We start from the raw sequence: 25,585 nt of genomic DNA on the forward strand, positions 1-25,585 counted from the left end.
CCGGCATTTGATTACGACAGGTCCTTTGATGCCGATCGAGAGGAATAGACTATTTATCTGCAACAAATTCCATCATCTTCATTCCTTTCATTTCAATAAACGTCCACTCAACAGAAACGAAATACGCTCAAGCTCTCGTCTAGCCATGCCTGACACGGCTAAATGTCTGACGCGTTATCCACGGGCCGATGACGTCAAAGGCAAATCAGTCTCAGTGCGTCTGTTTCAAGAACAAACTAACGCAATGGCAAACGGAAAAAAACTGTTCAAAATTACCTCCAGTCTAACAAGTCATGCATCCACTGCTGTTCCTACATTTTTGCAGCACAACTCAGCACATGTCAACATCACGGCCTCCGTTGGAGAAAGTGGTTAACTACCAGGCTCGAGAAAATAATGACTATATTCACGCGTTACGTGCCTCTTGGTTTTTCTTCATTTGCAGCACCTCTCGGTAGACTCAACTCGTTGCAACCGCGACTGGCCAAAGCGTCCGTTAAGGCTCCCGGGGGCGTTATGTCACCGCGCTTAGCAGAGATCACGCTACGTCCAGTAGGTCGTTACCCCGTCATCAGAGCTACGGCGCTCGTGCAGGGCTACTTAGCGCCTTTCCGGGTGGCTGTTTCCCATTATTGGGATGACGCAAACACATATCTAGATAGCACCAAAGGAGCTCAGACGTGACATCTGAACATTTCCCGTGTCTCCGGTGCTAACATAGTCAAACGGTTATTCCAATGTTTCATTCGCAGAATAGAAATAGCTCCTTTTTGAAAACGGCATGATACAGGATATAAAACAGTGAACTTATTTAATCTATTGTTTATAAATCGATTATATTTGAAGAACATTAGCACAGTCATCATGTCTGTCGACTAGTTTACACAAGGGAAGACAGGCAGCTTATGTTAACTCTCTGACCAGATCCACTCACCTGAACGGATCCACGCGCTCGTCTTGTATTTATTCCACAAACAAAATACACGAACACTTTAAACAGAAAACACACAAAACACACTTCACAGGATTCATACTGGGATGGGAAACACTACACTACGTAAAAATTATGTGGCACGAATAAATCCATCCCAGCGCAGGTTAGATTCACAAAAATCAAAAGAACCATATCGTTTGGTTTCTGCGACGAAAGCGAGGTAATATCAGTAGCATTGTAGCCTTTAAATATTATTTTTGTTCAAGGTCAAAATTACTTATGTAAAAGTCAGGGCGATATATTGTGTTTCTAATGACGATTCGAATACTGTAACTGAACACACGTGTTAAGCATTTCTTTTCCTAAACTATTTTCATTTAATTTTTTTGTTAGAAAGATGAACCGTTCTTACGTCTGCTGTCTCTGCCTTCTGAATAATTTCCGACTTCTGTTGCATGAGAGCTCTTCTTTCATCAAGAAAGATGATTTGTAATTATTGAGACGCTTTTTGCCGAATCACCGTAAGTTATGTCAAGACATTGCGTACTAGACAATTGTTACTTTTGGACGTATCAACTTCACGTGTGCAGAAAATTTAGTATTGAGAGATAACATAAACCTGTACTTTTCCTCCCCCTGTTGGTTATTAATTATGCAACTTTTTACCCTATGAATATGGTTCAAGGACGTTGGCGTAATGTACATGTATCCGGAAGGAATCGAGTTCGACACTTGTTCCTCTTACCTAAATTAAGTTTCGTATGAATTTTCTGTTTCGGTACATTATAAATCCTAGTGCGACGCCAAGGCCGCAGGCGGTTATTTCTCGGATATTTGTTGAGGTAAGCGACCTGGTTGTAATAACCTAGGCACCACGTGATCGCTCTCGTTTTGTCGTCGTTACTGATTAATGGTGTACTTCCTCGCGTTCAGCTGAGTTTCTGTTTCCATTTTACTCACAAAATTACGAAGAAAAATCCCGTCGCCCTATGCTGCACCTGAAGATGACGAGTGCGTCAGTCGTCAAAAAACTGTGCATGAAACAGAAACAAAAATTCGAGTGATCACCTCGAAGCACAGGATTGACACAGACGTCGACATGTAACTACATTGAAAGAAAAAGTAAAAAAATGTCCAACAAATTCAATCGGTGTGCCGGATCGGTACTCAAAACCAGACATTTACTGTTCGCGGCATTGCTGTAGAACTCTCCCCCTATTTCATGCTTCGAACCAGGCCATGAGACAGGGCGATGTTGACTCGATTATTTTCTTCAGGTGGGATTCCACATCCTGATATTCTCTGAAGGTCATTTTAAAGCTGCCACCTCAGTTGTTGCTTACACGTATTTGCTTTACTGAAACTCCCACAACTGAGCAAATTCGGTCTTACTGACCATTTTCAAGTGCAGTAGATACCAGCACGTCACAACATTACCGTGGTATTTAACAGAGGACATATACTTATGGCGGTAGTATCGCGTACAGGAGATACAAAACGGGCAGAGCATTCACGGAGCCGTCATTTGTACTCAGGTCATTCATGTGAAAATGTTTCCGACGTGATTATGGCGGCACGGCGGCAATTGACATACTTTCAAGGCGGAATGATAGTTGGAGCTAGACGCATGGGACATTCTATTCCGGAAATCGCTATGCAATTCAGTATTTCAGGATCCACACAGAATGTGCAGTGAATACCAAATTTCAAGCGCTACCTCTCCCCACCGACAACGAAGTTGCCAAAGGAGTTCACTTAACGACAGAGAGCAGCTGCGTTTTTGTACAGTTGTCAGAGCTAACACACAAGCAGCACTGCGTGACATAACCGCAGAAATCAATGTGGGACGTACGACGAACGTATCCGTTAGGACCATGCGGCGAAGTCTGGCGTTAATGGACTATGGCAGGAGACGACCAACGCGATTTCCTTTGCTAACAGCACGGACATCGCCTGCACCGCCTCTTCTGGGTTCGTGGCCATACCGGTTGGACCGTAGACAAGCGGAAAATCGTCGCCTGGTCAGTTGAGTCCCGATTTCAGTTGGTAATAGCCGATGGTAGGGTTCGAGTGTAGCGCAGACCCCACGAAGCCGTGGAACTAAATTGCCAATAGGGCACTGTGTAAGATGCTGGCGGGTCTATAATGGTGTGGGCTGTGTTTACATGGTCCAACTGAACCGACAATTGTGTTTGCCGCAGACCTCACGGGGTGTAAGAATGGTGGCGGGCCCATAACGGTGTGCCGCGCGGTCTGAGACGTCTTGTCACGGTCCATGCGGCTGCCCCCGTCAGAGGTTCGAATCCTCCCTCGGGCATGGGTGTGTGTGTTGTCCACAGCGTAAGTTAGTTGAAGTTAGATTAAGTAGTGTGTAAGCCTAGGGACCGATGACCTTAGCAGTTTGGTCCCATAAGATCTTACCACAAATTTACAATTTTTTTCATAACGGTGAGGGATATTTTTGGAAAAAACGACGTTTTGTCAATGGAGTGAGTGATTGATTATTTTATAAATTTTTTTTGTTTATTTATAGGTACAATCACATTCTTATAACACAGTCATAACCGATTTCAGCCATACAATGACCATCTTCAGATTCTATAACAATACAAAAGAAAATTTATCTTAAAACCTAAAAATAAGTGCAATATTTAACCGGGCTTAATAGTAATCTAACTGAATTTATGCGAAACACATATAGTTCATACCTAAAGGCGGCATACACTGAACACAGGTTCATGCGTTGTCAAACTAGCTGTAAAATGTACAACACCGGTCTTATATAGATATAAAAATTTGCTAGATTTTGTTCCCCCTCTTTGCGCTAGATGGGCGCGCCCTCTATAAGATAGTGTTTATTTTTCAAAAGCCTAAAATATTACTAATAAGCCTGTTTAAATATTGCACTTATTTTTAGGTTTTTATATAAATTTTCTTTTGTATTGTTATAGAATCTGAAGATGGTCATTGTATGGCCGAAACAGGTTAAGACTGTGTCATAAGAATGTGATGGTGTGGGCTGTGTTTACATGGCCCAACTGAACTGATAATCGGGTGTGGCGCAGACTCTACGAAGCCATGGAACCAAGTTTCAATAAGGCACTGCGTAAGGTGTTGGTGGGTCCAACTGAACCGATCATTGACTGGAAATTGTTATTTTCGGTTACCTAGAAGCAATTTTCAGCCATTCATGGACGTCATGTTCTCAAACATGTCACCAGGCCACAACTGTTCGCGATGAATTTGACGAAAATTCTGGACAAGTCAAGCGAATGATTTAGCCACTCACATCGCCCGATATGAACACTTATGGGGCATCGAACATTTATGGGACAAAATCGAGAGGTCAGTTCGTACACAAAATCATGCAGCTGCAACACTTTCGCAATTTTGGACGGCTACAGAGACAGTAATGCGCTCAATATTTTTTTGTAAGAGACTTTTAGCGACATGTTCAGCCCATGCCACGTCGAGTTACTCTACCAAGCCGGGCAAAAGAAGGTCCGACACGATATTAGGAGGTACTCTGTGATTTTTGTTACCTCGGTGTACGTGCTCGCTTTCGTTGATAAAAACCAGCTGTCGCTTCTGTCCGCTGTCTCTGTTTTCCGGGCTGCCAGAACTGACAGCCGGTTTTTAACGACGAAAGCGAGCTCATGCAGTGACTTATAACGAAGCAGCAAGGTCGATGTCGACATTACTCCATAAGCACACATTCTGTCTTTAGGTTTGACGCTTGCACATTGTGTGCTCACTCTCAGAACTGCTATGTCCTGTGTTAAATAATTGAATAATATTAATACATAATGGCACCGACAACACATGAAAGTAGTCTGTGAGGGCGAAACTGATCAACCGTGTGAGTTTCAGTACGGTAAATACACGTAAGCAACAGCCAAGGTCTTTCACTTCTGACTCCGTCGCTGAAAGCACTGCCTGCAAAAGGTAGAGATCTGCTTTGAAACACTGATCCAGTAGATGGTTTTGATCTGTTAAGTGACAGAAACACGACAATATTTATATTCCAGAACACACATTTAATCTCAGTAAAACGGAACACTATCGAAAGTAACTGCTGGAGACTGTAGGACATATTACTGGAACGTGAAACGACTAAAATGTAAAGTTGCAAGAACATTTTGAGAGTAAACTTAAAAAACGATTTACCATCGCTTTGACAGAAATGCGTCGTGAATTCTTTCCGCCGGCCCGGTATCCCGCACGATTACACAGGAGCGCCGAGGATTTTATTTACGGCCCGGCTGCAATAACTTTTCCTGCTCCTGACACGGCGCAGAACTTGCGCTTCGCACCCTCCGCCTCACACATCACTGAACTACCCACATGGCCGCTCCCCTGCTGCGCCACATTCCCCTGCCCTTCAACCCCCCCTCCAACACGCTCCCTTTCCTCTTGTACAAAACGCACAAACGCAGCCTGTGAATTGCTAAAGAGACTAGCAGTAATTACGGCTAAAACTGAGCCCTTCTCTGCTGCGTTTTATCTGTTAGAGACCATAGAAAGATTCGCCCTCGGCGCTTATTAATTTCGTGACACAAGGATCTCTTTCAGTCACAGCCCTTTGGCGCTCCAGTGGGAAAAAAAGAGGTTACTGTAGACTTGAGAAAAGAGCTCGGATTTGACAAAGACGGGGAGTGAAATCGGCCGTGATTTAATGAGAGCACGAAAATCTAAATATGGACGGCCAGAGGTGGCGTTAAACCTCACGTTTCCCGAATGCAAGTCCAGAGCCTCATCCACGACGCCACTTCTCTCAGTAATATACGAGGCGTGTTTTTTTAAGAAAGTATCGTTTTGAATTTAAAAAAAGACATGCTAAGTTATCTCAATAATTTTATTTTTACATGAAAGCCTGTATCTTAATCTACGCACTGACGCCATTACAGTCTGATTCTTCCTTGCTTACGTTGTGTACTGAGTGTTTAAGATGCCTCCGATAATCTTGAGTCCCGTCGACTGTGAAATACGGGCTGTTATTAGATTTCGTAGTGCTAAAGGCCTAAAAGCGATCGATATCCATCGCAGGCGAAAAAATTATGAGTGATGGAATGGTAAGAAATGGGGTGAGACCATTTAAAGATGGCCGCACAAATGTGCATGATGAACAACGGAGTGGGCGTCCTACGGTCGTTAATGAAAGTTTGGTGCAGGAAGTGGACAATAAGGTGAGAGAAAAGAGACGCTTTACGATTTACTCCTTGCTGAATGACTTTCCTAATGTTTCTCGTAGTGTTTTGTATGGCACTGTGACCGAGCACTTGAATTACCGAAAATTGTGCGCACCTTGGGTACCGAAAATGTTGACGGATGTGCACAAAACCAAACGTTTAGAAGTGCGTTGACTTTCCTTGAGCGGTACCACAACGACGGTGATGATTTCTTAAGCCAAATTGTTACGGGCGATGAAACATCGGTGGCCTACGTCCCACCAGAATCAAAGCAACAGTCCATGGAAGTTGAGCAAGGGCATCGTTTTGCTGCAAGACAATGCCCGTCCGCATTTGGCGTGTCAGAGCAAAGATCTCATCACATCTTTTCGATGGGAACCTCTAGATCATACTCCGTACAGCCCCGATATTGCGCCCGGTGACTACCATCTGTTCCTGCACTTGAAGAAACACCTGGCGGTCAGCGTCTTCAAGACGATGACGAAGTCAAAACAGTGGTTAACAAGTCAGGCGGCAGACTTCTATGAGGAGGGTATTCAAAAACTGGTACAACGTTATGACAAGTGCCTCAATATTGACGAAAATTATGTAGAAAAGTAGATTACAGTACAGGCTTTCATGTAAAAATATAATTATTGAGATATCGTTGCACGTCTTTTTTTAATTTCGAAACGGTAGTTACTTAAAAAACACGCCTCGTATTCCAGTAATCGTCACTACGCAATATGCTTGTCGCTCATGGAGAACGCAACATGGCAGTAGTCACAGTGATTTTCACTACAATCTGTCTAGAAAACATTAAATCTCATGCTAAAGAGAACCAGACATCTGCATCTCAAGGCTACGGTTCTTCGGAGAACATTTCAAATAAATCTTCATACAGCGCTTCCATAATTTCTCATTCTTTGTTCATAGTTTAAAACATGTGTAGTGATGTGGTGGCGTTTGAGCTGAAGGGATCCTGTTCAGTGTGTACTTCGCGCCTTGCAAAACGATTAGACGGAGGGGCGTTATGATTCCGATTAGGAGAATGTGCTGCAACGTTGTGTGATAAATCGCAAATATCTTTGCAGTTTCTCACGGTGGAAGAACTGTTTGTGGTGACCCGTATTTTACATGCGAGCTCCAATGAAGGGGACAGCACATGTCTTAATCTCATTTGCATCTTCGTAGCAAGAATAACGGTGGTTACATTCAATACGCATATCCGTTCCACTCGTCTGCTGCAAGGAGTCCAATCGTCAATCACAACTCGTCAGAATAACCTATGAGTAGTAAAATCCAGATCCACAGCTAACCTTTGGGAAAATCCTTCTACTTACGTTTTACGACTTTCCTTTCACCTTTAATCATGCCAATGAGTCACTGTTCAGACTGAGGGAACACAACGGGAGAACAGACAAAATAATGGAAACACTTCTATCAAACTTCTTAGGCTTTTTGGTTATTTGTTGAGTATTCAACGTGAATATTCCTACTACCATCACTAAATAAGGAATTCCTAAAATAGGAGACTACGTGATTCACTAATAAGATGTTTTTATATATTACTGTACCATCAAAATTCAGCGACTTCAAATGCAAAAAAATGGTTCAAATGGCTCTGAGCACTATGCGACTTAACTTCTGAGGTCATCAGTCGCCTAGAACTTAGAACTAATTAAACCTAACTAACCTAAGGACATCACACACATCCATGCCCGAGGCAGGATTCGAACCTGCGACCGTAGCGGTCACGCGGTTCCAGACTGAAGCGCCTTTAACCGCACGGCCACACCGGCCAGCCTTCAAATGCAAGTACCACGCTGAAATTGTTGATATTTACTGCTCTCTACGTATTTTTTTGCAAACAATCTATTACGAGCATGATAAGCACTATTCTGCGCAGTTTATCACTTTTTTATTTAAATTTCAGCATCCCTCTTTCGACATCTCAGTCAGAACCACGTATTATATGACGAACTTGGTTGTAATCAGAGAACTTGCCGAAGCAATGTGAAACACTTGGATCAACACCTGAGCTTCCGAATGATATGTACCTTATTTTGGGCACTCTCGTAAATATCGCGATACTACATCAATGTTATAGATGTCAATGATCAATAATGCCTGCTAACCGCTTACAATATCGCGCGTTGAGTAGTAACAAATAGACAGCTCTAGTGTTTCATCTTAACGACAAGTAAGACGTGTTCGATACTAGATTGCTGCAATTCGCTAATGAAGCGATGTAGGAGCAGCTTATGCCGTGAAAGGTTGAAAGTCAATGTAGAATTGATATGCCGTCGAACGGCACAAGCGATTTATGGTTGCAATCCTTGTTGAGCGGTATAAAATTGAGAAAACTGCAGACCTGAAATAGATTTCCGATTCCGAATGGCACCATTTGTTTCTGTATTGGCCGGAAGTAATATATTTCCGTTGTTTCATTCTGGCGCGAGATTATACTCGGAGACCGCGGATGCCGTCGATAAAACACCGGAGGCTGTTCAGGGTTATTTTCTGAGCGTTTTGGCATAAGGGACCCGTTGTCTCCAATGGCCGTTACACTTCAGTTGCATTTCGTTTGATTTACTGCCCCCATTTATCCTGGTATCTGTACTACACTGAAAATATCTGCACAAAGCTCCAAATGTCGACAGTGCGAAATGTGTGATTTGTTTGGAAACAAACTTGTTCCATTCACTCATTGTTCTAACTGCTGAGAACAGTAATGCCCCACTTCACCCTTCGCCCTCAAGCTTCGGTGGCGGTTGGTTCTGTCTCGGGTTTGTTTATCTGGTAGTGTTAGTTGTACGCTAACAGTGATACAGAACAGTTAGCTGTTACGCATCTCGTATGTGGAGTCACTGAATGTAACGGAAGAGCAGCACGACTCTTATGTTGAGTTGTTCCCATACCGGCGGCAACCGTGTTTCACTTGCGTTCTTTTGCATTTTTAATGTGAGTTTATGTGACAACACTTATAGGCTAAGTCACTGTTGCGAAGGAATAAAACATAATTGCGCTAATGGTTAAAAGTCTAGATCGGGGTCAGTGAGGTACTTAGATGTCCCTGCAGCAATATTGCCAGCAATCGACATGAGGAAATGAAATTGAAGAGAATGAAAGGGGGCGTGTCAGCTGCTCGTATGCAATCACTGTGAGCAGCTGGCGGACGACGTATTTGGCAGCAAGCGGGGAAGGAATATTGTTATATTCTCACTTTAATATAGGTATGAAATGTATTATGTATTCAGAAAAAACAGCGATCGTATTCGGAAGAGTTAACTTAATTGCACGAGGAACATCAGCTTGAAAATGACTTTCATCACAGAAATCACTTACGTCACTTTCACGGTTGAGTTCTTGTAAACAATGATTCCCGTGTCGTATCTTCCGTTAGTAAAATGTCATTCCTCCGTGTCATTTTCACATACATGAACTTCACATTCAGCGACAGAACAGTTACACAATGTGTACTCCAGGGTCACAATGAGTCTTCAAAATCAATTTCTGAAGCCGGCCACAGTGGCCATGCGGTTCTAGGCGATCAGTCCGGAACCGCGCGACTGCTACGGCCGCAGGTTCGAATCCTGCCTCGGGCATGAATGTGTGTGATGTCCTTAGGTTAGTTAGGTTTAAGTAGTTCTAAGTTCTAGGGGACTAATGACCACAGATGTTAAGTCCCATAGTGCTCAGAGCCATTTGAACCATCAATTTCTGTCAAATTAATTAACCTCGAACGCCCATCATCTAACAGGCCTCACTCAATGCTGAATTAACATTGGTGGCAGTGGGTTGTTAATGTGCAGTGGCGCACGCACAGTAACAAGCAAAAAACTGCAGGATCAAAGTGATCCTGGTGAACACTTCAAGGGTTAACATATTAAAATAAGTTCGAATCAGAGTTTCAATTTCGGCGCTAGAAATAGTGTCTCACACTAATACGTGAAAATATCACCAAACAGGCTAAGTGAAACTGACAAGTTGCCAACGTACAGAACACTGCCGTGACTAGCGCTGGTCCCGATCTAGAAAAAATGGTTCAAATGGCTCTGAGCACTATGCGACTTAACTTCTGAGGTCATCAGTCGCCTAGAACTTAGAACTAATTAAACCTAACTAACCTAAGGACATCACACACATCCATGCCCGAGGCAGGATTCGAACCTGCGACCGTAGCGGCCGGTTCCGATCTAGATTTTAGCCTATTACTGTGCTGTGACGCTCCACTGAAGCCCACCGGGCCTCATACCCAAACACTCAGCAAATATCTGTGAACAGCCTCTGAAAATATTTCGGTGGAGTACTGGTTCACTCTGCAGACCTCAAGGGCGGTGCACTGTTGCAATCATGTATCGTATGCATGTATCTGCATGTTCATTTACATGATTACTCTGCAATTCTCAAATAAGCGCCTGGCAGAGGTTCATCGAACCACCTTCAAGCTATTTCTTTACCGTTCCATCTCGAACAGCTCGCGGGAGAAACGAACTCTTAAATATTTCTGATTGCGCTTTGATTTGTCTTATTTATGATGATCATTCCTCCCTATGCAGGTGGGCGCCAACATATTTTCACACTCTGAGGACAAAGTTAGTGATTGCAATTTCTTGAGATCCTGTCGCAACGAAATGTGCCTCTGTTTTAATGACTGACACCCCAATTCATATATCATATACGTGGCTGTCTCTCTCTCCTGTTTCGCGATAATACACAACGACCTGTCCTTTGAACTTTTTCGATGTCCTGTGTCCTCCTATCTGATGCGGGTCTCACCCCAAAAGAGAACGTAAATGCGTGCTGTAAGAAGTTTCTTTAGTAGACCTATTGGATTTTCTCAGTGTTCTACCAATAAAACGTAGTATTTGGTTTGCTTAACCCACAACTTTATCTAAGTGATCGCTCCAACTTAAGTTACTCGTATTCCGCATGAATTTAGTTAAATTTTTAGCCTGCGGATTTGTGTGAATTATCGTGTAACCGAAATTTGGCAGATTCCTTTTGGTACTCATAACGATGACTTCACACTTATCATTATTTAGGGTCAATTGCCACTTTTCGCACCATACACATACCGTTCTGGAGTTTGTTTTGACCATCTGATGCCTTTATATGGCTCTGAGCACTATGGGACTTAACATCTGAGGTCATCAGTCCCCTAGAACTTAGAACTACTTACACCTAACTAACCTAAGGACATCACACACATCCCGAACCTGCGACCGTAGCAGTCTCGCGGTTCCGGACTGAAGCGACTACAACCGCGCGGCCACCTCGGCCGGCTGACTTTATAAGGCGGTAAATAAAAAAAAAAAAAAAATGGTTCAAATGGCTCTGAGCACTATGGGACTTAACATCTATGGTCATCAGTCCCCTAGAACTTAGTACTACTTAAACCTAACCTAACCTAAGGACATCACACACAAGCGCCTAGAACAGCACGGCCACCGCGGCCGGCTGACTTTATAAGGCGGTAAATCACAGCATCATCTGCAAACAACCTAGATTGTTACAATCAGACTGTCTCCTAAATCGTTTTGTGTAGATCAGGAACATCAGAGGACCTGTAACACTTCCTGTGCGGCTGGTCCCGGCGGAGGTTCGAGTCCTCCCTCGGGCATGGGTGTGTGTGTTTGTCCTTAGGATAATTTAGGTTAAGTAGTGTGTAAGCTTAGGGACTGATGACCTTAGCAGTTAAGTCCCATAAGATTCCACACACATTTGAACATTTTGTAACACTTCCTTGGGGAAGGCCAAATATTATTTCTGTTACACTCGATGACTTTCCGTCAGTAACTGTAGTCCATAGGCACGTAATTTGATTAGAAGCCGCTTGAGGTAAGGTCTTAACTTGTAAAGACTGTTACTACGAAACGAGCGATGTGTCAAACAAAAGACGATGCACGGGCGGTCGTCTTTGGAGAGGAGGTGGCGTACTTACGGATGACGAGCTGTCGCCGGAGTCTTGGGTGAATACAGGCAGCGCTAGCAAGCTGTGGCGAGCGACACAGACAGACACACACGCGGCGCGCGCACCGTAGGCCGGCGGCCGGAGAACTGAGGAGCGCTCGGTGGGTCCGTGTTCTCCAGCAGCCGGCCCGACCGGCCGCAGCTGGCGCTGGAGGGGGAACTCACGCCACCCCGGCTGGCCAAGCCGAGGTATGCCACACGGCGCTCCAAAAGGCGGCCGTCGAGAGCTGCGCCACCCTCCAGGGATCACAACACCGTGTCTCCTGGTCTGGGAATTAACCCCAGCAACTCAAGACCGTGTCAAGAAAATTAGGCTGGGGGAGCAATTCCGAACTAACTTGTCGAGGAAATGAAACACGGGCGAGCCTGCCGCTGTGGCCGAGCGGTTCTAGGCGCTTCAGTCTGGAACCGCGCAACCGCTACGGCCGCAGGTTCGAATCCTGCCTCTGGCATGGATGTGTGTGATGTCCTTAGGTTGGTTAGGTTTAAGTAGTTCTAAGTTCTAGGGGACTGATGACCTCCCCATTGTGATCAGAGCCATTTGAACCATTTTTGAAACACGGCCGAACACACACACATACACACACACACACACACACACACACACACACACACACATACGCGCGCGCGCGCGCGCGCGCGCACACACGTACACGTACACACACGTGCTGAAGAGATCGAAAGAATGCCGCATGATGCTCTCCTGACGCAACGTTCGCCAGAAAGGGAATGTTCACTACGATAACAGCGATTTGTCAGATGATAAAATATAGTACACTGTAAGTAGGCTGTTTAGGTTTTTATGTTGGTAACGTCACCTAGCGGTGTGTATGAAAATCACTGGCTGTGCTGTGTGCAGTCTGTGGCTGGTTGGCATTGTTGGAATATTCGCCATTGTAGTGTTGGGCAGTTGGATGCGAACAGCGCGTAGCGTTGCGCAGTTGGAGGTGAGCCACCAGCAGACTGGATGTCATGAACTAATATATATATATATATATATATATATATATATATATATATATATATATATATATATATATATATATTAGTTCATGACATCCAGTCTTACAATTTTACTGTCTCTGATAGACACACGTCCCGATCATCCGCTCTCAAAACTCCGCCATCTCACTCCCCACATCACATTGTTTGTTCTCTATCAAAAGTATGTGTACCAGTAGTTAGTGCCTTCAGTAGTTAGAATCTTTTATTTAGCTGGCAGTAGTGGCGCTCGCTGTATTGCAGTAGTTCGAGTAACGAATATTTTTATAAGGTAAGTGATTCATGAAAGGTATAGGTTACTGCTAGTCAGGGCCATTCTTTTGTAGAGATTATTGGAAGTCAGATTTCGTTGCGCTAAAAATATTGTGTGTCAGTTAAGTGTTGATCAGAATAAGTAAGGAGAGAAATGTCTGAGTACGTTCAGTTCTGCTCAGCTGTTTGAAAAATCAAATAATGTAAGAGGTCTATGAGAACAGTCATTCATAAATTTTTCTAAGGTGACGTTTCAACACTTTTACACTGAGTTAACAGAAGCCGTGGGATGGCGATATGTATCTATGCAGATGGCATCAGTATCACGTGCACAATGTACAAAAGAGCAGTGCATTGGCGGGGCTGTGATTTGCGCTCACGTGATTCGTGTGAAAAGGTCTCCGACGTGCTCGGCACCACAATGGGAATTAACAGACTTACGCGAAATTCTAGTTGGAGCTTGGCGCATGGGACATTCCATTCCGAAAATCGTTGCGGAATTCAGAATATCGTGATCCACATTCTCAAGAGTGTGCCGAGAATACCAGATTTCAGGCATTACCTCTCACCTCGGACACTTAACGGCGCTCGCATAGAGGTGTCACCGCTAACTGACAAGCAACACAGCGTGAAATAAGCGCAGGAATCACGTACGATGGACGTATCCGTTAGGACAGTGCGGCGAAATTGGGCGTTAATTGGCTATGGCAGCAGATGGCAGACGAGAGTGCCTTTGCTGAAAGCACGACATCGCCTGTAGCGCCTGGTTGGGCCTTTGATGACTGGAAAACCGTGGCCTCGTCATATGAGTTGGTAAGAGCTAATGGTAGGGTCCGAGTGTGGCGCAGAAGCCACGAAGCTATGGACGCAAGTTGTCAACAAGGCACTGTGCAAGCTGGTGATGGGTCCGAAATGGTGTGGGCTGTGTTCACATGGAATAGACGGTGTCCTCCGGTCCATATGAACCGATCATTAACTGGAAATGCTTATGTTCGGTCACCTGCTGACCATTTGCAGCCTTTCATAGGCTTCGTATTCCCTAACAACGATGGAACTTTTATGGATGATAAAGCGCCATGTCACCGGGCCACAATTTTTCGGATTAGTCGGACAATTCGAGCAAATTATTTGGCCAGCCAGATGGACTGACACGAATCCCATCGGCCATTTACGGGACATAATCGACAGCTCAGTTAGCGCACAAAATCCTGCACCGGGAACACGTTGGCAATTACGAACGGCTTTACAGGCAGCATGGACTCTTCTAACGACTTTTTGAGTCCATGCCACGTCGAACAGGTGCTCTAAGCCGGGCAAAAGGAGGATCGATACGATATTAGGAGCTATCCCATGGCTATTGTCGCCTCGGTGTAGTTCACCAGATACTACACTAATATCACACGGTAAGGTGGCGTTTCCGTAGAGGATGCTGGGAGCGAAAGCCTAATTGGCTGCTGGTACAAGCTCCGCCTCCTCCTCCCAAGACAGCCAGCTTACAGCTTGTAATAGGAAAGAACTCGTGATGATTTTATGCATCACAGAAGTGACACAAAAGTAGACGGCTAGCTGCTTGAGGGACTAAGTACAGCCTGTTCGCTCATTTTTCTGAGTAATAATAATAGTAACCACCACACATAACCGCACAGGAGTCAACACAGCCGGCCGCGGTGGTCTAGCGGTTCTAGGCGCGCAGTCCGGAACCGCGCGACTGCTACGGTCGCAGGTTCGAATCCTGCCTCGGGCATGGATGTGTGTGATGTCCTTAGGTTAGTTAGGTTTAAGTCGTTCTAAGTTCTAGGGGACTGATGACCACAGATGTTAAGTCCCATAGTGCTCAGAGCCTTTTGAACCATTTTTTTTTTAGTCAACACTGTTTTCACAATGGCCGCTTATTGCTACGTTGGACAATGCTGGCAACGAGTGTAAACATTTCGTAGAATCCGAAGTCAGCCGACATTCACCAATCGAAAAAGTGCGATCTTCTAGTGTGCCATTTGTAGTCTAGTCAATGAGGCACAACACTAGGTCTTCAAGTTCAAGGATCTGGTGTCCGATCCACCAGTCTGTCTCAGGGTTTATTCTATCCCTTCCCCTTGTCTCTGGCAATGCTTTCGAAATGCGAAAGAAAGCGAGTAGCAGCGTGACTCGTCCACATTACATTGTAGGTCCCCTGTAACCGGCAATGTAAATCTGCTCCAACTCAGAGGAACGCAAGAGTAAACCACCTAGCAAAGTACTGTGATCTTCAAAGCAACCTTCGAGTGCAGGTCAGCTTCAGTTTCCTTATTGGAACTACGTACTCCTTAACAGGTTTCCAGCAGCCAGAGTAGAGGTTTTCAAGTCCCGTCGACGATGATGTCATTAGAGACTCAACACTCACATTGCAGGAAACCTAACGTAGATGGTCGGATGGGCACACGACCTGCAGTCCTGCCAGAAACGAGCCCAGTCTTCTTATCACCTCGCTCAGTTAGTGTAGTGATACATTTCCTTCATTGCACTAAAATATTTCTAAATAAGAAGGCCAAGGCAGCTGGAAAAGTACAATGTTTATATGGCAAAGTTGTTGAAACAATTATCCTCACATTTATTACACTCCCTGGCTAATTTTGCAAATGTTTCACGACACATATGATATCAAGCGTTATGTTACTAGAGCCTCTACATAAAACATTTCACGGATGACGCTGCAAATAATTCGCAGTTTCATTAAAAATATTTCGTTCAGTATCTTAGTGCATGAAATCGAGTTGGAGATCATTCACCCCTTGGAGCGCGAAAATTTGCTAAAAACTTCGTATCGATATCTGGAATCATTTGTGATTTGTCCACGTTACGTGAGACGCTTTGAATGTATAGGAATTTTATTTCCTCTTGCAGTGCGAAGAATACTAAACATCAGATAGCGGAGCCAACGTTATGCATGTCTTAAGACAGAGGCTGTTACAAAAGCACGAAAATGATTCACTGAACTCGAAATCGGACACAGTACAAAAACAGAAGTATTAATCCATTGTAAACATGTATCATGACTAAGATGACGATTCAGAAAAATCTATGCGTATTTTTTGGCACTCTGGAGCTTTATCTATCACACAAAACCTGTCAATGAACTGCTTTCCATTCTGTCGCTCCACAGGTTTCTTTTCGTATTGAATTTCCGGATCAGATGTCAATGACTTTTGTACCTCATTCCAGACACAGACCGGGTTATTCCGCTATACTAAATGCAATTACACTTTTTTTTTGGTTCACCAGGTATGATATGCCTGATGTTACACAGTTTTACTCATGATAAAATTTTTTTGTGAAGGCCTACGGTTTAAGAACTTCGGGAAGACAACAGTTTGAGTGTTTCACATGCACGTTTTACGCAAGACTGCAGTTCTTTTTAATACATGGAGCTTCTCAGGTGACAGAAACAGATAACAAAAGCATGTTCAGCTGCACCAAATCACTGTGCACATTTTGGTCAGCCAAAAAAGTGATCCCCGCAATAATTAATGATACTACATTTAATAAATTTCTAACATTGCTTGTTTAAGCATTATTTATTATCTTCCTTGAATGTGAAGTCCTTAAATGGTTTAGAAGTGGTTTGGAAACGAGACTTCACCAACTGAGCTAAACCCACAGGAGCCTAATCCAAATCACCGTTCGGCTTCAGACATCTTGATATACTGTATATGTTAAGAGGTTTCCTTGAGTCAGTGCTGTCAAATTTCTTAATAGCTTCGCCCCCCCTTTCTTTCACTCTTACCTGACAACGTTGGAGCTCTCTGTCTCTAGTAACCTTGAGAGTTGTTCCGTGCTGTTACTTCGTTTCGTTGACATTCGAGCTGTAACTTTTGGCATTGGAGACGCTGCCATGAACGGCTTGCAACTGTCACTAAATTGATGCGTGATCAACGGTGCCAAAAGAATCTCAGCAGGTTCTTCTGCTTGGACTTCTTGAATCGGTCTGGGCTTTTTTATTTCAGTTTGACGCGGCACTAGAGCACAATTTCTCCCTCCCTCTTTCAGTTCATTATCTCCTCCATGCCACCCTCCTCCCTTCTCAAAAAATACACACACACCACACACACACAAATGGCTCTGAGCATTATGGGACTTAACATCTTTGGTCATCAGTCCCCTAGAACGTAGAACTACCTAAACCTAACTAACCCAAGGACATCTCTCTCTCTCTCTCACACACACACACACACACACACACACACACACGCGCGCGCGCGCGCGCGCGCGCGCGCGCACACGTACAACTGACGAGACACACACGACAGACAAAAAGGTCTAGTATTCGCTCTGATAAATAAAGATTGCAATCATCATTCAATGCGAGATTTCTCCTGTCGGTCGAAAGTGCTCCACAAGGATCAAAATTTTATGGATTGTGATGACACTTTCACGAATAAATTCACCGTTAAAGTTAACTACACTGGATGTATTATTTCGCAGAAACAACCATAACAGCATTAGTGAATGTAGCTGGAATTTCATTTCTGATGTCAACACATGGTTTATATTATCGCTGGATCTTCTTTAAGAAAAAAGATTTCCAGAAGGATGGTTCACTAGAGACTATAGACAAATATTGTCCAAAGATACTACTTCTCAGACATCTGATCACACGGATCGACATAGAGAAAAGTGTCGAACTACAATCTCTGCTCTGACAGGGCGCTAAACGGAACGCATATTCACTTTGCAAAATCCACTTGTCAGGTCCAAGGCTGAGCTAAACGAGAGCTGAAGAGATCCACAACAGCTTGTGCTTAGCTCGTGAAAAGGACGGTGTAGCTACCAAGAAGAATATTCGAGACGCCTTCTGTAATAGCTCGGCGTTTCCATCACCACGTCACAGAACATATTTACAATCACTTGAGGTGAGCGGCCACGGCGACGCACGAGAGGATGCAGGAGCGGTGCGGCTGTGATCGTTAGGACAGCGTCGTGCTCGACAGCGGTGAGACTGCGGCCAGGTGGCGGTCGTACTTACGGCGTCTGCGCGGTCTCGTCGGCGTGGCGGCGGCGTGCGTGCAGGCAGGTGACGTCTTGGTCCGCCGGAGGACGGAGGAGCACTGCGGCCGAGCCTCCGCCGCCGCCGCCGCCGCCGCCGCGCGCGCTCAGCGCCATCTGGCGTGGCGTCGCCGCGTGCACCGCCGGCCAGCTGCAGCGCGCAGCCCACGCGCCGCATCTCACCTGCACCTGCCCTGCTGCAGCCTCCTACTCGCACCTCAACACTCCCATTCCATCTTCAAACACACTCCCCCTGTCCTTCATCATTCTGTCTGATAACTCCCCGATTCACATTGTTTTGGAGCTTCACATGCACTTGAAGCCTGACAACTATAAAGCAGCACCGTTTTTTTTATTTTCTTTATTGTGATCTCATTCCCCTGCATCATATGGGCAGGGGAGGGCTGTCAGCGGCACAATCCGCCGCTCTTCAGCCGAGTGACACGACAACTAAAATAAGAATAAAATGTTACATACATAAGGCGATAAAAAAGGGGGACATAAAACAGAGTAATGGGAGAAAATGGACGTAAAAATAGACTGACATGGAGACGTTCATGGGGGACAGTTAAAAAAGTCACCAGAAAGTTAAAAAACACAGTTGGCGAATCTTAAAACACAGAGAAGACACTCCAGAACAACACAGTCCGCAGCTCGTGGTCGTGCGGTAGCGTTCTCGCTTCCCACGCCCGGGTTCCCGGTTCGATTTCCGACGGGGTCAGGGATTTTCTCTGCCTCATGATGACTGGGTGTTGTGTGATGTCGTTAGGTTAGTTAGGTTTAAGTAGTTCTAAGTTCTAGGGGACTGATGACCATAGATGTTAAGTCCCATAGTGCTCAGAGCCATTTGAACCAATTTGAAGAACACACTTAAAACCCACTTGGAGCACACATGACGAAGAATAAAACTGCCAGGTGGGACCTGCCTAGGAAAAGGTCAGAGATGATGGAAAAGGAGGGAAGAGCAAGGGGCAGCAGGGGAAGTGGCAGGATGAAGAGAGTAGGGGCGTCAGCGGGTACACGAAGAGGCAGGAAACACGTGGGGAGGGAGATGAAGAGGGAAGACAGAGCAGGAGGAATGCAGAGACACTGAAAGGGGGCACAAGGGTGGGAGGGGGAGGAGGGGGAAGCCGCTCAGGAGGAGGGAGGGGGAGGAGAGGGAGCCCTGAGGAGGAGGCAGGAAGATAGTGTTACAGTTGGTAGGAAGGGTATATGTCAGGGCGAAGCTCATCATCCGGGAGGGAGAGACGGTGGAAGTTGCAGTGGGAAGGGAGATGGAGGGTGTGGAGATGGAGAGAGGGTGGGACACAACGGGAAAGGCGCGGCAACTGGTTGGGGGTGGAGAGGAAGGGGGACACCAGGGGGTGAGGAGGATCAAGGCGGCGGACAATATATAGTGTGCGGATGTGTTCAAGGAAAAGGAGAAGGTGGGGGAAGGGGATGCCGTCATAGAGGAAGCGCGTGGGGGACGGAAGGCGGATGCGGAAGGTGAGGCGGAGCGCGTGTCGTTCGAGGATTTGGAGGGTTTTATAGAACCGGGGAGGGGCGGAAATCCATGCTACGCTGGCATAACGATGGGGCGGATCAAGGATTTGTAGGTGCGAAGGATGGTGGAAGGATGCAGACCCCACGTCCGGCCGGACAGGAGTTTCAGGAGGCGTTTGTGAGCTTTGTTTTGGATGGTAAGGAGATGGGGAGTCCAGGTGAGGTGACGGTCGAGTGTGAGGCCAAGGTATATGAGGGTAGGAGTGAGGTGGATAGGACGGCCATAAATGGTGAGGTAGAAATCAAGGAGGCGGAAGGAGCGGGTGGAAGCAGCACCATTCACGCTAGCACCCTATATAACAGCCAGATTTGGTTTTGCCTCAAGAGTTTCTTAGTGTGTTCACGGGCGCCACTACGTTTGCTCGCCCTATCTGTACGTGAGTAGCAACACCAGCGCGTATCGGTAGCGCGTATTGTGGTACCATCTTTGGAGCGGCCTCTAGTATTTCCAGGTCGTCGTGTGTTGAGCTAGTTGAGATGGGACGGAGCAGCAGTGAGGTCAGGACAGCTAGTACTCGCCCGACCGCTGGCCACACGCATGCACTCTCCGACGGAAGGATGTGGTCGCGGGAGCGCACGACCACGTCAAGGACCGGAGTCAGTGAGTTTTCGTTGAATGGACCGTGATATTCGAGTAGCGCAACTTTCAACTTTGTGTGTGTGTGTCCACCCGTCGAAGTGCCCTCATGGCAATAAATTGTCAGTCGACGATTTATATTGGTATCTTTCCCGTGCCAGACCTGAGTGCGGACGACCGTTGGTTGGTCGTTCGGTCGGTCGTCGCAGCGGACGACGTGCATTTGGTCTTCCGACCGCTTCTGGCTTCTCTGTGTTTGTGCCGACTTATAATTCGCCCGTGTTGTTTCACAGTGACTGGTTTTACTATTGTGAGTAGTTGGTGGAATTGTTTTCCCGGATCCGTGTGTATCTTGTGTTTTTGAATGAGCAGTTATTTTAATGCTGTCTGCGTACTGGATTTGGTGAGGAGGTGACGAACGGACATCAGATCGGTTGGGGGTGCAACAGCGAGCAGGTCTGTGCAGCGCGGGGGCAAGCCGGGGCCGCTGGCGGCGGGAGCGAGGAGGGGTAGCTGCGAGAGCGACGACTTCGTTGCACACCGTACCCTGGACGTTTAAGTTGAGTGAAGAGTTAACTGCTAATGCAACCTCGACTATTCTGAGATCTCGCCTTTGGTCTGCGGGTTGTTGCTCCCAGGGCCGCTGAGCCTGGCAGCAACGAGTGAAGTGCTTCGAGGCGGTGAAATATTGCAGCCATCTTTCTCTACTTGTTATTCATCATTGAATTTATTATTATTCTTATTAGTGAAGTGCAATCAGCGGTATTTTCTGCCTTGTGGCCGCTAACACCCCAGTTACCTGCCATGGAGGTGAGTGTACTTTCCGGCAGTGAAACTTTCCTCATCGTGTTGATGCTGTGCGACACGCTGTGTAGTTCGACAGCCTCTTGTTTTTTACTGTGCATATTTTTTTGGGAGGTCTACATGGTTCTAGTGTTTCCTCGGCCGGCTGACTTTATAAGGCGGTAAATCAAAAAAAAAAAAAAAAAATGGTTCAAATGGCTCTGAGCACTATGGGACTTAACATCTTAGGTCATCAGTCCCTTAGAGCGAAGAACTACTTAAACCTAACTAACCTAAGGACATCACACACATCCATGCCCGAGGCAGGATTCGAACCTGCGACCGTAGCAGTCCCGCTGTTCCGGACTGCAGCGCCTAGAACCGCACGGCCACCGCAGCGTTCTAGTGTTTCCTTCGGTCTTGGGTGTTTTCTGAAGACGTACTGCTGTCTGTCTCTTCGCACTTGCCTAAAAATATTCCATCGTTGTACCGGTGATCGGAGGTTAGGCGCATTGGTTAGTCGGTCGGTCGGCGCGTAAGCTCCCCTAGTTTGAGTTGTCATCCTGTTACGTCAGTACAACTCTTGGCTGCCTGTCTCACCTTACCTTACGTATGAGTACCTTCCCAGGCCGACCCTTGGAACACTTGCTGAGAACGGTCTGTCCTGATTACTTAGATTGTGATGTTTGTTTTAAGGATATTTGTAACTTCTTAATTATTGTTGGTGTGGCCTTCAGCCGAGCAATAATTTCACTTCTTTGGTGTTAAGGCCTTCAGCCATGTTACAGTAAGTTTTTTTTAAGCAAAGTTGTTTTAAAAGCAAGGTATTTGTTAAGATGTGTGCTATTTGGAATTGTTCTTCTGACTTCTAATTCAGGCCTTCAGCCGTTTGTTGTTTGAGGTTATTGCTAGAGTGGCCTTCGGCCCTAAAATTGTGGATTTTTTTCTGTGATAAGACCTTCAGCCGTCATACTGTCAATTGCGTTTTTTAAGAGATTCTTTTAAAAATTTTAATCTCTTTAAATAAAGTTTACGTATTTGTTGTGCAGGCGAGAGTAACTGATTACCGCCCCATCCACAATCGTAACCTTCTCCTGCCCCATCCTGAGACACTAGCTCTCATACATATTATGTTCTTTGGTGTATCCTAGAAAATATAAGTTTGACAGAAATTTTTTTCAAGATCGCTACACTACTAAGGGCCAGTTGTACAATCCACGGTTAGGAGCAGCTTAAGTTCTATTCTCGAAACAGCACGGAAAACAAGAAAATAAACGCGGGATAACTGAACCGGCGATTCTGGCAGGGATAGCGAAGCCAACCGGAGAATAAGTTTTGACAACTGCAGGAATAGTTGCAGGATTGGTGATGACAAGCGTGTTTCTTAAAATGAGGGAGGAGAAGAAACGGGGACATCACACAAAATTATATGATAGAATATGACAATTCCAAATTTATATAAAAATTTCGTATTACTATTACATTTCGATCTCAACGTAATTAACTGGAGCATCTGAATGAAATGTGAAACTATTTCCAAATATAGAACTTTTTGCTTGTAGTAGGCCTAATAGGCATTTCATATTGGTACTTCGTGAATTATATTCTGTTGTGTTGTTATAATGTAAATGAGGTAGATAAATGATTATTTGTGTCAAAACAGTCTCCTTATTTGGCGTGTGCTACAACTGCTGCAATATTAGAAATGCCTATTGCGTTTTATCTAGCAGACAGTAACAAGACAGACGTAATCAAATCGAGAAACCACGCTGTTCTTGGGTACTATTCGTGTTGACGAACTTTGATGAGGTAATAGATTCTTTAGCAGAAAGGAAAGCATGCCATGTAAAGCTGGAGCAACATTAAAGAGAAAAAAGTGCTGGGACTAAGGATTGAAGAAATGTTTACTGTATTGCTTGTCTCTTGTCTTCTCTGGTCTTATGTTACCTATATTTAACTTTATGTTACACAAAAAGAGAAATTTATCAGCTATTAGGCAATACAGAGTGCGAATTTTCTGAAGAATTCTTATTCTTCCGGTCACAAATAATGGCACCTAATATTAACTGTTTTTTTTTTTTTAAGGGGTTAGGATATGAAACCGGTCGACTGGAAGTAGGATAGGCACCACAGGACATTTTAATTTCCACTGTCCTGAAGATAGGTTTGATGAATTCCGTTACAAAATATAGACGTTTGAACTCCACAGAACGAAATACAGTTGCGTTCGGTAGAAGAATGCTTTGTGAAGAGGCATGGCACTGCACTTTGGCACACTGAAGACCGAATAACTTGTCTTACATTTCCTCGAAGATACAGGGTGTTTCAGTAACTGTGTTTGCCTCTGTAAGTTACGAAGTAATAGGCGACGGAAATATTTATTGTGGTAGGTCACCATACGAAACGTTACACTGTTTGCGGAGCTATAAAACATAGGTTATTGTATTATTATCCAAAGAGTTACAGCAAAAAGATACAATTTTTAAATGGAACAATAGTTGTTTCTATCATGCACTGGAATCAGTAACACCAGCTGTGTATACATCAATTTAAATTGTATTCCTATCACTTTTAGTTTGGGAACTACAACTCTTCAAAGTTTCAGGGGCAGATACCACACACGCTGCGCATAACGCAATGCGCCTTCTAAACGTGGTGCGGCCAAATTGTAACGTCGCTGGCATGGAGGTATAAGGAGGGGAGATGCCATGACGTCACAAACTTGAAGCCGACAGAAACCGAGCTCCGCCATTGCAGTTTGGTCAGAAGACTCGTTTCCGATTGTGCTACTGTCTAGAGCTGCTGAAGGTTTTTTCATTTTAAAATGCCGGTTTGCGTTGTTTACGGGTGTACTAACCGTTGGAATAGTGCTACCAAGTTAAAGGGAATCACGTTCCATGCGTAAGTGGCCCCGTTCGTAAAATATTGTCGTTTATATTCGTGAGATGTGCGGCCTTGTTTACGTTTTGTGAAACTGTTTTCTTCTTATTTTATTTCAGATTTCCGATCAATGAAGCTCGTAGGGCTCTGTGGGTTCATATGCTTATTTTTTCTTGACAAAGCACAAACGATGTTTGTATTTACAAATGAAATTTTGTATAAGTGTGTAAACGAGTAAGAAATATCATCCGGTATGTAAACTAGCATAGCTTTCAGGTTCTGCTGTGAGTTTAAATCGACACAAATACAGTAAAAGGTGATTTGAGTTTGAAAAGAGCTTTGTACACTGTTATTTTTCATCATTCGAAGTTCGTATCCAAAAGAAACACTTCAGTTAACGAGACCAAATCAGTTGTATTGCTGGGGCAAAAACGCATTAAAAACAAAACGAAAACACCTGAAAAAGCTATTCTGACGTTGTGTTATGCATGTAAACATTGTAACACTCATCATCTGAAATTATTTCGCAGACATAACGTTAAATATGAAGAACACGCAATTCTATCAAGAGCTCTGTCACTGTTTTGACCAATCAAACATGGCGGCCCACCGGCTTCAAACAGACGTACAGCAGACGGCCATAGTGCCATCTCCCCTCCTTATACCTCCATGGTCGCTGGTGTCACGGAGCGAGAAGCTTCCTCGATGCGCTGTTAGACTGCCGACTGTCGCCTCACACGGCCGTATACCTGACAGTTCGAGCCACGCAAACAAATGGGGCGCAATATACCACAGTTACTGACATCGGATGAAGATGAAATACACGAACAACGAGTATGTTGACATGTTGCTGATGCTCGGCGAGTGCCGACACGATGCCACTGAAGCAGCCATAGCGTACGCCGTGAGATATCCTAGGCGAAGAGCTCCGGCAGCCAGTACGTTCTTATGTGCCCAACAACGACTTCGGGTAACAGGCACCTTGGTAATGTGCCGCAGTAACAGACGAAGAACTGCAAGAAGTGAGGAGACGGAGGTGTTTGTTTTAGCTGCAGTACTCCACGACCGTCATGTCAGTTTATGAGCCGTTGCTGCAGTCACTGGTGTCAGTCTCACATCTGTGTGGCGTATAGCACACGGCTACAGGTTTCACCCGTACCGCCTGTCACTGACCCAGGAGCTGCAGGGGAAAGATTTCCGTGCGAGACTTACATTCTGTGAATGGGCCGTACGTCATTTCGCGCTGGAGTCTTGACAAGGTGTTATGTTCTCTGATGAGTTCACGTTCACAAATTTTGGTGCAGTGAATCGCCATAACGTGCACTATTGGGCCGCGGGCAATCCTCAGTGGGTACGACCTGTCGACCGTCAACGTAGGCGGTCTATTAGTGTATGGTGTGGAATCCTTGGGGATGAAATCATCGGTCCACACTACTTCCCAGGTACACT

At 45.1% G+C, this 25,585-nt stretch overlaps 1 protein-coding gene across 3 annotated transcripts in view; it reads right to left on the bottom strand.

The window, feature by feature from the left end:
• The window catches only part of LOC126245396 (titin-like), a 518,589-nt gene that overhangs the window by 456,083 nt on the left and 36,921 nt on the right, over positions 1 to 25,585 (bottom strand). The window contains exon 1 of one of the 3 annotated variants that reach the window (XM_049948311.1): positions 18,332 to 18,409. The exons of 1 other annotated variant lie outside the window; for it this stretch is intronic. The gene's annotated coding sequence lies outside the window, so the exon portion shown is untranslated. Of the gene's footprint in view, positions 1 to 12,049; positions 12,158 to 18,331; positions 18,410 to 25,585 lie in introns of those variants that run through there. One more of the 3 variants, XM_049948310.1, reaches the window with a different exon arrangement.

This window comes from Schistocerca nitens, chromosome 1, assembly GCF_023898315.1.
Source record: "Schistocerca nitens isolate TAMUIC-IGC-003100 chromosome 1, iqSchNite1.1, whole genome shotgun sequence".
Taxonomy (NCBI): Eukaryota; Metazoa; Arthropoda; class Insecta; order Orthoptera; family Acrididae; genus Schistocerca; species Schistocerca nitens.